Source organism: Falco rusticolus, chromosome 1 (assembly GCF_015220075.1).
Source record: "Falco rusticolus isolate bFalRus1 chromosome 1, bFalRus1.pri, whole genome shotgun sequence".
NCBI classification, from domain to species: Eukaryota; Metazoa; Chordata; class Aves; order Falconiformes; family Falconidae; genus Falco; species Falco rusticolus.
In genome coordinates, this window is record NC_051187.1 from 81,641,154 (window position 1) to 81,654,378 (window position 13,225).

A 13,225-nucleotide genomic window follows, 5' to 3' on the forward strand; every position below is an offset into this window, starting at 1 on the left:
TCACTGATTTGAGCACCTTAGTGAGTGAGACGGAAGAGACTTTGTCAGACATTGAAGCTGTTAGGTCTGCAGTAGACAGTGAGAAAGTGTAAACGTGCCTATCGGGAGCTGTACACGCAGCGATACAAACTTTCTTTTCTTGTTGAAGTCGGTGGCAAAAGTTCTGTTTCTTGATGCAGTTGCTTGCTACCATCAGCAGGTGTATTTCAGGTAGTGTGCTGTGGTGGTTTGAGGCTTGAAAGAGACCCCAAAATACATACCCATTAATAATCGTGGTGGTTTTTGCTATCTTTTCTAAACTTTGTGGTTATATTATTTCTGTCTGCAAAAGACTGTAGAAAAATAAACACAGGTATTGCCAGGAAGCATGTTTAACTTTCATGGTTTGAAAGAGCAAATCATATTTAATAAGTGTCTGTCTTTAGAAAATTCAGTAATGTTGTTTCTTTCCAATGTGCCTAGGCCCCCTTGCAACTGAGAGCATCTATCCACCACAGAAGGATGGTGGTAAAGAAGACTTACAAAGTGATGTAACTGACTGTTAGATTATCTTCAGCTTTGTACTGCAAACTATTTTACTTGTGTTTACTCTCAGCTGCCCTGGCATTCAGTCTGGTACTGACCATAATCAGCAGACATGTGCCTAAATGTAATTTGCAAAGCCTTTGTTTAAGAAGTATATTAGTAAAAAACATTTGTGTTTGTTACACCTGGGATTAACATTCATGTCTAGACATGATCTTGGGGCTGGATTCTGCAAGAGGATTTGTGTAAGGAGGATTTTGGCTCCATTAAGGCCTGTGCAGGGAATGGTTCACCTGAGCTTGTCAAGTGGAGGACTGAAAACCTAGCTTAGTTGTTGCTGTATTTACAACCATAATTATGTGGCATTATAAATTCTCCCTGTTGTTTCTGTGTTAAATATTCTGTGAGCTTATATTTAGAAGGAAATTTGCTGTTCAATATTCCCTATCATTGATGCTACTGAACAGCTTGAAGTGGGCACACTTTAACTCTTTAGGTCTGTGACGCCTATAGGGACTGAAGAAGTGTGACTGGCCATGTAATTTACTAAGTCACATATGTATTTGTCTGAAACACTTATTTGCAAGTTATTTTTTTTAATATGTAACCTCTTAATGGTCCTCTCTGATGATACAGTAGCTAATGTAGCACAAATATTCTATGGATGCAGGTTATGTGCTCAGACTGTATCTGTCTTTAAACTGGAGTATTGGTGAAGGTTTGTCAGACATTAGTAGCCAAAGTTAAAGGGTTTGCTTAATGGAACAGATGGCCAAGCAACCATCATGTCAGAGAAAACAGCATGTATTCCGTGTATTCTTAGTTTAACACAAGAGGGAGCATGTCTAATCTTTAACCTTTAAATATTGCAACTTCAGAGAGGAAGCTCCAAGTGTTGAGTGTCAACTAATTTATGTTCTAGGCTCCATGTGCAAATATTGATACAACCTATGTGTACTTCTGGCATGTTTTCAACTTCAGGTTGCAGCCATTGATTTATAATATAAATGTTGCAGTGATCAATGTGGAGATAAGAATGAAGCTAATGATCTTTTGAACTGGTAAAAATCTGTAGTTTCCTGCTGAATTTAACAAAATTTTTATTGTTATTGTTATTCCTGGGTCTGGGTATTCATATACAGAGGTTGTACTATATTCTTTAATATAAGGTTAATGTCCTCTGGTCTTTGGTTTAACCTACTATACAAAGCCGAGGCTTAATTTAGTTATATTTATTTTAATTACCAATACAACTTTGCTTTTACAGTTTGTATAAATTCAACTGCTTTAGTCTTAAATAGGAAATACACATTTGGAACTACTAAGAAGGTTTGTGTATCATATCTTGTTTATTTTTCCTTGTCCCCTAGTGCTGTAAAATGAAGAATAAAAATCAGCTTCCATTTTGTATTTCTTGGCATTGTCCTGTTCAATCATAATCTAATAGTTAGTCCTTGTTTAGTGTCTTATTAATGTGAATTAGCAATTAGTTAAAATCAGGCAGTGCATACAGAATACTCCAGACCTTTAGGAGGACCCTACTCATTTGACAGTGTCTTAAAAGCATTTAAATAGTCTTCCGCTTTGCTCCAGGTCAATGATTAGAAAAAAAATATCCGTATACCATGAAGCATTGCATGCAGATTATGTATCTTTCAGAAACATAAATACTCTGGATGTTATTTGGTGGAGCAAAGCAGCAACCATAGTGCTCTGCTTCTGTGTGCTGAAGAAAACTGCAGTGTATTGAGATTTTACTACACTTGCTTTTCTTTCCTCTTTGTGCACATTATAACTTCTGTGCTAGGGTGGCAGAAGTGAATGTATATCACCATCGTTTTCTCACTTTAGCAGATGAGACTGGCCTGAGGCAGTGATATAGTCCTGTGTTGGATCAGGTGGGAGCACAGGTTGCCCCACTCTTCCTCTGAGTAAATGGGTGGTGATTGTACTGTCCGTCTTAAAATGGAGAAGTAGAAGCCTTTGCTACAGTCTTCTGGTGAGTTGTGATGTTTGTGAAGTATTTAGGACCATACCTTTAATCTACATTACTTTTTTCTTCTGAATAGCGAGATAAATTTTGGTTTTTTTTTAAAAACTACTGTGCACAGTGTTGACAGAATAAGGTGTTAATATGAAAGCAGCTTGTCTTCAAAATATGCCAGGCAGCTGTCTTTGTAAGACAGAAATGTGAGATGACCTGTACTAATATCAGATACCTTAAGATAGGTGTTCAGTAAGTATTAAGACTTTTAGAAGGTAACAAGGATGAGACAGTTACTACTGGGGACATGGTTGCTTTACCAAGTTATTCACAGCAATGGAGCATTTTTAATGAATTGCTCCATTTTAATGGACGCTACTTGATTTTGTGTAATACGTATGCAACAGTACTGTCAGAAATTCGTAGAGGGCAGAGGGACACCTTTTGTTGAACAAGTGTTGATATACTGAGTTTTGTAAGGATCAAATGAGCTGCCTGTTGTTTTTGCTGGCCCCTATCAGTCAAAAGGGTCAAAACTTAATGCTTTGGTTTTCGCACCCAGCAGACTTAGGCCATTGCACATTTTTTACATGAAATGCATATTTTTGCTTTAAAAGAAAGTAATAATATGACTGTATAGTTGTGGTTTTTTCATATTGTAACTTTAAGCATATAACCGAAAAGTGTATTAGTGCATCTGGCTTATGTAAATAGGCTGGAGAAGTTGGCTTTATTTCTGTATCTGAGAGGAAATTACCAAGAGTGTGAAAACGCAACAAACAAAAAAAGCTGCCACAAACAAAACCCAGCGATTAACAACAGCAGGAGAGATTGCCCTGATGTGCCACAGTTTAGAACATTGTTGTGAAGTAGTAATTGCAGATCAGAGGCTTTGTTTCCTTATTTTAGCATGATTGTAAGAACACTTTCCTTATCAGGGGAAAATGCAGATGCACTCAGCGACTGAGGTTACAAAGTTACCATAATGGATTAGAGTTGAGACCCTCTGTAGAGTCCGTTGTCTGTGCTGAATCAGCTGTGTGAGCAGACAATTTAATATCTCTGTTACGAATCTGGCACCTTCCAGGCAATGCATGCGTGTAGAAGTTATTTAGAAATTATTCCATGTTTACGCAAACCGGTTTTCAGGTGTCAAAGTAATAATTTGCTTTATGAAAAAAAGAAGGGGGGCAAAAATTCACTGTGTAGATAAAATTCTTGTGAAATCTCATTCAAAAAAAGAAGACTTTCATTTGCATAAAAAATGGCATGTGGGACATGGTGATAAAGTACACAGCCTCCTGTAACTTTCTGAATGGTCTAAATGGATGTTTTAATATGCAGAGGGGAGGGGGCTTACCTGTGAGCAATATTTTAGCCATGAGCAATATTTTTTGTTCCTTTTTGAGTTACAGCCCCCTGAAAAATGGGGGGGGGGGGGGGGGGGGGTTTAGAAAGAAAGTGCTGACACAGCCTTAACTACAGAGCAGTGCCCTGCATGCTGCTGCAATAATTGTCCAAGGCAGTGTTTTCTGCTTTCCTGCCATTGTGCTTTACGTTCCTTTAATTAATTTCATTTTTAACTTTCTGAAAGTTTGATATTATTTAAAGCCCATGGCGTGTGTGCAAAAGCCAGCGGAGTAAGGTTGTCAGAGTAGCATGGACTTGTTAATCTCAGCCTGATCTTGTCAGTAACAGCAGAGCAGAGGGAGAGGAACTCCGGCTGGGGCAGCGCTCCAAAGGTTTGTCTGTTATTTTTATACCTAAATTACGTCTTAGTAGCAAACTATTCAGTATGCGGAGCGTTGTCGGCGATCTGTAGATTCCGTAGTTGCGAATATGTGTGCGTTTAGCCGTGTTGTTTGTTTGCGAGAGGAGAGGTTTGCCTCTGTGTGTATCGGGGAGAGCGAGTGTGTGTTACGATCGGGGAAACGCTGAAGAAGAAGAAACCCTGTTGGTTCTCCATGCAAATGACCGCTTTGGTTGTAACAAAAGCCTTGATGTTGGGCTTGGAAAAATGATCTGACAGTGTAACAACCCCAGGCCACTTTCGCCATGTTTTTGTTTATGCATGTTTCATTCCGTTTTCCGTAGCTATCTCGCAGATGTTTCCAATTTCACTGTGGGTTGTTTTTTTTTTTTTTTAGCACCGTTGAGCCTTTTTGGAGTTAGCAAGAAAACGTGTGAAAGAATGTTAACAAAACAGAGAGGTGTTGCAGATGTTTATACTTTAGTTCTTGCGTTGCGCCTGACGATACTGGCAAAGGGATACAGTGCATATGAAGGAACGTAAGAAGCATCTGTTTTAACTGCCGAGCTTGTAATTTCGAAATGTGCCCATTGTAACTTGAATATTAACATAAACAGATGAAGTGAGCACGTTCCCGGCACAATGTGGCTGGTCGAGATCTCATTTGTTTGCTACTGTTTTTGAACAAAAAAAAAAAAAAAGGGGGGGGGGGCGCGAGTAAGGCAAGGAAAAGAATATCTGTGACACAACATGTATGCTCCTAGATAAACTCCTGCCATCTCGGAGTGCCTCTAAATATTTGAACAGCTTCTGTTAAGTCAAATAAAATCGGTTACCATGAGAAACAAAAAAGTCTAATAGAACAGTTGAGCACACTAATGAAAATCTGAATGCAAAATTGTTCCTGAATCATTAAAAGAACTGAATTAGATAGAAAATCTTTACAGTAACAGTCATAGTAACACATTTAAGCATTTTGGCTTCTGAGATCCTGGAAAACAACACACTGTATAGAAATAGCAGAGGCGGATGGTATGGTATCTTACAGTCACGTAAATTGAAATTTAATTGTCTACTAATGATATTAAAATCGCTCTGGTTTTAGGATTTTTATGCTTGTTGAGTGTATTGAGACACACACAAATAAAATCTGAAATCATAAAAGGACAATGATTCAATGTCCGGAGCCAGTGGTTAAATCAGATGTGGTAACTATGGTGAGAGGTAAAGTTACTTAGCTTCTCACAGACCGTGCATGTGTGGATTTCTTTTTGTATAATGGAGATTAAGGGGAAAAGGATTAGAAAATCTAAAGAGAAATTTTGAGTAGGAGACCTGTAGCCTTGGTCTGGGATTTAACACTGAGGAGGCTTTTAGAACAGAGGCAGGGTAGAAGTAAACCCTCTCTTTTAATATATATTGATGATAATTCTAGAAAGGAATCTTTCTGGTTGGGAATATCAACAGTAGCTCATACATACAGGAATGAAATAAATCCTTTCCATATTAAAATAATCCTCCTACTCCAATGAAACAAAACCAGAATATTTTTACATTACCAAGTGACAGCATAAAATCAGGCAAAGTCTGATATTCTGAATTAACTCATTTTAGGTTCTTACAGAATTAAGTGATATTGATTCATTTGGATTGCATGGCATTCCTATTTTTAAGCATACATATGCTATGTATTTAGGAAATTTTTTTTAAACCTTAAAAATGGTGGTCATATGAAGTGGAAAATACAATCAGAGCTTAGTGTTCTAGCTGGTAAATATTGGGGGAGTTTGAACTGCAGCCAGAGAGACTTTGAACGTGCTTCTGATTTTCCTTGAGTTGAGAGGGTTCAGCATTACCCTGAGCTTTTCCAGGAAGAACTTCAGATTATGCTGATCAGCTCAGAGGGATATGGGAAGGATTGTCATGCTTGCACATAGAAGTCATATGTTCTGAGAGAACCACCAGAGATACTAATTAGTGATTAGCTATTTGGAATACTTAGGAAACAGAAAAGGGAGAGGTCAGGTTTAATTGCCAGTATAAAGGGACCATTTCCCTATAATAAGGAAAAGTGCATTCACTGTGACAGTCCAGAGACATCTTGGGGATGCGCGCTATGTTCAGCTTTCTAGTAATGGAGGTTAAAACATACCGGGCTTTTGGCAATGTATTAGAAAAATCTTTAATAAAATAATTAAAAGTTTTGAGTTTCCCCTCTCTCTCCCTTTCCCCCTGCCCAACATAGTACTTGAAAACCACTTGTTTTACGGGAAGTCCACAGGGGAACCAGTAGTTCAGCATAGTCTAGACACTTGGGGTTAAAAGTTTTAAGGTGTTTATAGATTTGCTAGGAAACACTTTTAGCTTTTTTTGTATGTCTTAATCCCACAATTTCTTAAGTGTTCTAAGAGTGTGTTATCAGATACCTGATCAGGAGACTGCATTCACCACAAGGTACAACAATATGGGTTGAACCTGTTGAATGGAATAGACGCTTCTGGACTTCAGGCAAAATTATAAATATCATTTATTATTTTATAGATAATAGACCCAACAGCAATGTATCTCATCATCATTACAAATTGTTTTCACAATAGAAATTATCAACTCAAAAGTTACTGATTTTTGGTTTTAAATTTTCACGTCTTGAAAAGTACTAAAAAACCCCACTAGCTGTGTTCTGTCCAAATAGGGAGGAAGGGGAAGAAAGGGAATTCCATTGCTGCTGTTAGTGGACAATGTTTTGCTTTTTTCCTGTTGCTGGAGTTGTATGGAATGGTACATTGTTATTGCATTAATAATGGATTATTATTTCAGATGAAAATTTTTATGTATATAAAGATTGCTATTTTAGATTGAAGCAGAAAGCTTCCATAAGCTAGAGCAAAATTCAGATATAGCTATTGATGCATGTCAATTCATTTCATTGTTCAATGTATTTTGAAATTGTTTTATCATCCTCCTTTATTAGGATATGCTATATTTAAGAGCGATATACCTGATATTTCAGGCACAGGATGCTGTGCAACATAATGGATAGGAATAGTGGAATCGGAGCAAATAGTGTTTTCCTTGCTTTGCTATTGGATTAGGGCAAGTCAATTCAGCTTTCTGTTTTCCATCTACAGAAGGGGTATAATGGTAATTCCTTTTTAAACTACTTCAGTATCTACTAATGAAATTTTGAGAGAAGCAATATTTTGTCTTACAGCAGCAGACATGACAATGGATGGTGGATACTCACATATTTGCATCAAAAGTCATAAACATTAAAAAAATTAAACCACTAGTGATTTGGTAATAAAATGTTTCCAGAAAAAAAAGTTCGGGGTAGCACTGATAAGGCATTTCAAGACTGTTGTTGCTAATTTAGGTGTTTTTTAGGTAGCTGAGTATCAGCTGACTGGTTAGTACCTTGATATTGAGTATTAACAGATTCTCAGTCTCTGTTTTAAAATTTCAGACAAAAGTTGGGCCTTCATTGATTTATTCAACTGTTCTGTTGGGATTCAGCCAGAAGTGTAGTTTTAGCAGCATTTTAGGATGTTGAAAAATAAAGAAGAACCCTCCATTTCCCCAATGAGGCTTATTACATTAGTATCAAAGAATCACTGACCTTCGTGAATAAATTTGTAGATTGCAAAATCAAGAAATGCAAGATTGAGAATTCCAGTGCAAACAGTTATGTTTGTGCTTAATCTCAGACAGCTGAATAATTTCACTTAAGTCACTGGGTCTACTGAAGTGAATAAAGGTTTTCAGGATTAAAGTTTACAGTATTAATCTTGTTCTTTTTGTGCATGGTCATGGAAATTCTCCAACGCAATGTGAAGTCTGAAGTGTTCTAAGGTCTTTGAGAGATGTTTCTCGCTCCATTTACACATTGTATGAAGCTATGTAAATTGGTTTCAGGTGCAATGTAGGGTATAAGGGTAACTTAATGCTGAAAATCAAGTGTGAAACAAAGTTGAGAAAGAATTAGAGTGGACTGTCAGACTGTACAGGGTATTAATCGCAGTTCACAATAGGGCTTATCATTTGTGACTTGCCAAGGACAGTTCAGTTTAATCAATTGCCAGAGAGGAGCAGTTAAATATTAAATTTGATAGTAAAAATCAAGAAATCATCGTTTCAAGATCAAATGGCATCTTAAATTTCCAGTTTCCTTCCTGTGTTACCTGCTTCAGTTATCTACTTGTACCTTTCAGTACTTTGTTTACTGAAAATGACCATTTGCTGTTTTTTATTCTTGGATATAGTTGAAATGACGTGAAACTTTTAAAAATATACTTTTATTTTGTTGTTCAAAGAATGAGATTTTATTCAAAAAAGAACTTTAGAATCCTAAAAACAAATTTTGCCAACAGTTTTCCATTTGACAGGAATATTTTTCTTCATCTGGAGAACAAGTCAATATAGCTTAGTTTCTAAAATTTGCTTTTACAAAGCTATTTTCTGTCTACATAATGTCTGGAATGTGTCTTAGCACATAAATAATAGGATAAATAAAAGTGGGGTTTTTTTTATACAAACAGCTTCTGCTTATATTTCTCAGTTAGTGCATGTATGTGGAGAAGGATTCTAGCTTTGAGAAATAGAGTGCATGCTCTATCTAGTAAATTATGTCATTTGTTAGCTTGGTAAATCTTAGAGCGTCAACTACATGACAGTTTCCCGTTAGAACAGTAGAGATTAGGTGGGGTGTCTGTGGAAATCATTGTAACTTATACTGTGTTGTTAATGTATTTCTCTACCTTTCTCAGATAACTGTGTTTGAGTTTTGTAGAGGACAGTCAGCCAGTGAGAAGTGTGTAAACTGGCAACGCCTGTGCAAATTGGAGTATTTAGCAAGGAAATAATGACAGTTTGAAAGCTTTTGCATGCTCTTTTTTTCTACCTTTCATTTCCCTGCTTTTCTTGCTGATAGGCCTCCAGAAAGAGTGTGGCATGACATTTTCTTCTGTCTCCTCTTAAATTTTAAAATGTGTGGGTATGCCGCCTTCTTTTTTGGTACTTCATTTATGCTGCCCTGTGACAGACAAATAGAGATAGAAGTTGATGTTTAAAGAATATATTATTTTAAGTACTTTCAAGCATAGAATCTTTGTTTTGGACATTCAGTCATTCACCTTCCATTTCTGCATTGAGTGATATCAGTGCCATAGTAATTCTGACTTTTCCATGTAAGTGGTGCAAATTTGATCTAATGCAGTTGGTATATCACACCTCAGGCCCTCTGGAACAAAGAGATACAAAAAAGAAAGTCCATGATGTCCTTCAGTGTGAGTAGAGAGAGAAGGTGACCAGCAGAGTTCAGACTGCAAGACATGGTCGAAGAGATTTGTTAGCTTAGTTGTTGTGCACAGGTCGATGTGTTTCCTGAAATGCTGGCACAGAAATTAAAGAAAATGCTGTTTACTTTTAGGGTCAAAGTATCTGGGAAAGATTCTGTGGAGAAAAGAATTGCCATTTCCCCATCTACTCAAGAACTGTGGGATAGGAAATTGATTTTGCCCACTTTTACCCCCTGGGAAGTCAGCTTGGAGAAAGTGAAGATTTTGGTAGAGTGATTACACCATAAAAGTTAAGCAGATAAAATCCTTTAATCTATTTAAGATATACTGTATTACTTTGAGCCCTACACTGTTATACTGGTGAAGATATCAAAAACATGGTAATGTATTCATACCCACAGAGGCAATAAAAAATTTAACTTTTCTGATCCTGATAGGACTGTATCAAAATAAACATACTTGCATCCTGATTGTGTATCAAGGTTTTGGGACCTTGTTGATGCTTATTTTGAGTAAGACTTAATTAAATCTAGCTCCTATTGCTTTTAACTTGAGCATCTCAGCTTGCCCAGTTAAGGGAGGACTTAACGTGTGGAAGTGCTAAAAACTTGTACAGAAAAGATTGCCTACTCCTCCTGTGACTGGGGGAAAGCAGTCTAAACCTATAGAGGACATTAAATTAGCAGTAGAGTGCACAAGTTGTAAGAATAGATAGTTTCAGATCTCTAATTAGCCTTGTACAGCAAAATTAGTAGTACGTAGTTTTCTGTGGTGCATATTTTTAGCATTCTTTAATGTCATTCTAGCTTTTGGATGCTTGCATTTGATTTTAAGCTGTTGTGTTCTGTGATGCCATCTTTACCTCTTCCTCATTTTTTTCAGTGTCTATAGTTGGTTGATAGTGTTTTGCCTTGCATTAGTGTGTTCTAAATGTGTCTGTGTGTATATATATATCTAAATGTTATTTTTTTTCTGATTTAGAGCTCATTGGTGATAGCTTTGTCTGCTAGTCACAAGTTTCCAAGAAATGCCAGTAAGATTTTCTGCTCCTATGTTTGTAGATATGTTTTTAGATGGAGTAATGTCTGAATCAGGTAAGAAAAGGCACAATCTAGTCTTGAGGTACTTCATAGATCGTGCTTGTCCAGATCTACCTTGTGAGAAAGGGAATGTTAGCAAGCCTGAGAAGATGTAAGTGGGTGTTTTTTATGTGTAGAGGTATATAGGATAAAATGCTAATTTCTAGCACAAAGTTCGATTACAGTCTTGAAAGTTCCTCAGTGTGTTTGTTATCTTTTGTTTCAAGCAACTTTGGCAGCTGTTTTCTGTCCCAGTGCTTTGATTTTGTAGTAATTTTTCCATCTTCATAATATTGATGAATTGGAGTATTGTCAGCTGGAGATCCTCAGATTATAATGATGGGGATAAAATCCAAAATCTTTCCTAGTGTTTTGACAAGAGGCAATGACATTCTGACTGTTGAAAGGTAAAGGCTCAAGTGTGCAGAGCACCATGCTATGTACAGTTGGACTGGTGTCATTTTCAGGAAGCCACTTCTCTGAGTGACAGCCGTTTCCATAACATGGTTTACTCTGAATTCTGATGATATCATGATTAGAAATTAATGCTTCTGAAGAAATGATCTGGATATGTAACTGTAACTTGTTTCATATCCCATGTCAATTTTTAAACTCCTTGACGTTAGAGCACGTCTCCTTTATGATACATTTAATATCTTAGTGTTACAAAAAGTGAGGGCTTTTGTGTAGTCTTAACTGTAAAGTTCAGACTGACATATCTTTGTATCCTGAAAGGTGTTGTCTTAATTTCACCATTTGGCTTTAAAATTTAATTACTAAAATATGTTACCACATACCATCTTTTTTAATGGATTCACAGGGGGCTTTTTTAGAGGTGTAAGCATTAATTTCTAAGAGTATGCCTGCTGTAGTTCCAGTATTCTTTCCTAAATTAATAATTGGTATAAAATTGGTCTTAATTGGCAGTAATCAAGTTTGTTTACTTCTGGAAGGAGTTACTGTGTGTATGTGTTGAACTCCATGAAGCCAATAGGTACCTAAAGTTGCTATGAAGGCTTTTAGTGAGGCAATGATTATTTATTGTAAGTATAGAAAGTCTTTTATGTTAGTAGGCTGTTACCCAATGCTAATTAAAAATGACAGTCACTATCATTGCAAATAGTAACCATTGAATATGCAATAAAAACATCCAAAGCAGCTTATTAACTGCTAAAAGGGGCTAAAAATATGCAGTGCAGATATTAATTTGTCCTATCATCTTGAGAAGTTAGCCTACAGTAGGAAACCTATCTGGTGATGTGTGTTTCTCATAAATTAGCTTTTTTTCTATTAGCAGTCTTTGCATGTTCTTTAGTACCTTGAAATAAAAGGCATGATGTAAACAATAGGTATTATAAAGACCAGATTATTTTAATATGATTTTTAAGAGGTAATTGTACAGTTCTGGCTTAGACTTTGTGCACTTTGATAACAAAAATGCTATGTATTTCATCAGCTTGGGATTGCAGTAAAATTTTAATTTAGAAATAGTGTTATGACTAGCTACTTGTCAAAATATTCCATTTCTCTTTATACTAATGGCTGCATTATTTAGTTTCACTGCTGTGAAAGTTTTGCACAGTTTGCAGCCTAAGTCACATCAATGTGTTCACACTGATGTCAAGACTGACAATAAAAACAGGTCTCATAAAAAGAGAAAGATAAGGCACTAGATTATCATTCAGCATTCCATTTTTGTTAGTTGTTCGACACATGGATACATACTTCTGCATAGGACAGTTAACTTCAGATTAAATTAAAACTAAATTCAGTTTAAACTTTAAATGAAATAAAATATTGGCACATCAACTATCACTCTACAGTAACGAAGAAATTGTCTTTTATTATGTGTGTGCTGGTACTTTTAAGGAAGAATATACTTTCATAAAGCCAATACAAGTAGTGAAACTGGTATATATACAAAATGAGTAATATATGGGGTTTTAACAAATAAGTGATATATCAAAGAAGGTGGTTCCCAGCAATATTTTGTTGTCAGATGTGGTGTATCCTTTAAATTTTATGGGTGCAGCGTGTTAGCAGAATAAACAAACATCCTGTCCCTCTTTAGTCTTGCTACCAAAATAATATTACATTCAACCAAAAATATCTCACATTGTCAAAGACAAACATGCCACAGCAATTGTCATTTTCATGTCCCAAAGCAGACTTTATGATGAAGGTTTCCCTCTTCAGCATTGACTTTTGACTAATTAGGAAGGTTATGCTAAGTAAGCATCAGGTGGAAAACCTGCTACAGTTCTTGTGTGGGAAAATAAAAACTTAACAGGAACTGCCTGTTATGCATCCATCAACACGCATCTTGGAATCAGCGAGCTGGAGAAAGCAATAAATAGAAACTTTAAAAGTGTTGATGCACATAACTTTTGTCATATTGCCAAATGTAAAACTCAGATCCAACAAGAATCTGGAATTTGAATTGACAGGCCCGAAACTTCTACTGCTTGAGTTTTCAGATATCCTGATACAGTCCAAAATGGGTCTTGAGAGTTTTTGGTTTTCAGAAATGTGTGCTAAATCCTGTGTGAGATTAATCTATCCAGAATATATATTTAGCCTGGTTGTAGTGCCT

The 13,225-nt window shown here is 36.3% G+C and overlaps 1 protein-coding gene across 4 annotated transcripts in view; it reads left to right on the forward strand.

The window, feature by feature from the left end:
• The window catches only part of CTBP1 (C-terminal binding protein 1), a 251,620-nt gene that overhangs the window by 1,037 nt on the left and 237,358 nt on the right, over positions 1-13,225 (forward strand). The window contains exon 1 of one of the 4 annotated variants that reach the window (XM_037386863.1): positions 4,230-4,251. The exons of the other annotated variants lie outside the window; for them this stretch is intronic. The gene's annotated coding sequence lies outside the window, so the exon portion shown is untranslated. Of the gene's footprint in view, positions 1-4,229; positions 4,252-13,225 lie in introns of those variants that run through there. 4 annotated transcript variants of the gene reach the window in all.